Source organism: Mustela lutreola, chromosome X (assembly GCF_030435805.1).
Source record: "Mustela lutreola isolate mMusLut2 chromosome X, mMusLut2.pri, whole genome shotgun sequence".
NCBI lineage: Eukaryota > Metazoa > Chordata > Mammalia > Carnivora > Mustelidae > Mustela > Mustela lutreola.
The window spans coordinates 103,904,782-103,906,247 of record NC_081308.1 but is presented as its reverse complement, the minus strand read 5'-3'; positions in this window follow the sequence as shown (position 1 = coordinate 103,906,247).

The window sequence follows — 1,466 nt, the reverse complement described above, 5'->3', positions numbered from 1 at the left end:
ATATTTTATTAATTTATTTGACAGAGATCACAAGTAGGCAGAGAGAGAGGGGGAAGCAGGCTCCCCGCTGAGCAGAGAGCCCGATGTGGGGCTCCATCCCAGGACCCTGAGATCATGACCTGAGCCGAAGGCAGAGGCTTTAACCCACTGAGCCACCAAGGCACCCCCTGATGTCTTGAATGTAACAATAAACATGAAAAAATCCAAATTCACTTTAACTCTTGATGACATTGACTCAACCATACATTAAAGGCTTGATAGAATAAGAGGAAGCCCATTCCTAGACATAAATAAAACCTACCTCAGTCTCTCCTCTTCTAACCATTTGACAAAAAATTATGAGACACAGGGACCTGAAAACAGGCCATTGTCAGTAGGCAAAGCAATCAACAGAGATGGCTCAGGTGTCAAAACTATCAGAGAGGGACTTAAAAGAAATTTGTTATGTTAAAGAGCATATTATATCAAATGAATTATGATACATATGAAAGGAGCTGGTGAAAAAGGTAGACAACAAACATGGACAGGGAATTTCAGTAGAGACAGAAATTGAAAAAGTCAAGTAAAGATCCTTTTTTGGGTTTGTTTTGAACAAGAAACCTAAATAAGGACACCAGTCATATTGGAATTAGAGTCTACCCTAATGCCCTCATTTTAACTTGATTACCTCTGTAAAAATTCCTTTTTAAAAAAAATTTTTTTAAAGATTTTATTTATTTATTTGACAGAGACAGACAGGCAGAGAGGGAACACAAGCAGGGGGAGTAGAGAGGGAGAAGCAGGTTTCCCACCGAGCAGAGAGCCTGATGTGGGGCTTGGTCCCAGGACCCTGGGATAATGACCCGAGCTGAAGGCAGATGCTTAATGATTGAGCTACCCAGGCACCCCTCTCTGTAAAAATTCTATGTCAGACTTCTGGGTTTGTGTTTCACATGTTAGGACCTTGGGAGTTACCACTCCATTCTAACAAGTAAAAAACAGAATAGACTGAAAAATCAACAGCTCTTCTTGGATCTGTAAGAGAGGGGAGGACACAAAGCAAATGTCAGCCCCCAATACAATAAACAGGCAAATACAGGAAGGGAGTTGTGGCTTACCTGAGTCTCTGCTCCGGAGCAGAAACCACCATGGCAACGATAGCCTGGGTAAGAAAACCTGAACTCCAACAGGAATTACCGGAGGCTCAGTGTGGGCAACTCCGTGACCTAAAAATTCCAGGAGGCCCCAGTCACAGAAAGGGGTCCCAGCAATACTCTAAGAGTGCAACCAGGTTCCCACAGTAAATATCAAGAAAAACTCACTTGGACTTCTGGCAGGAAAATGGAACCATCTTGAAATACCCAGAGAACTCTGCTGTTAACAATGCCTGCCGTCAGGGGAAACTAATTAACAAGAGCCCAACCTGGTGGGGTATTATCAGCTTAACTCACCTGGGGAAGGAAAATACCCAACTCTAGCCCAATCTA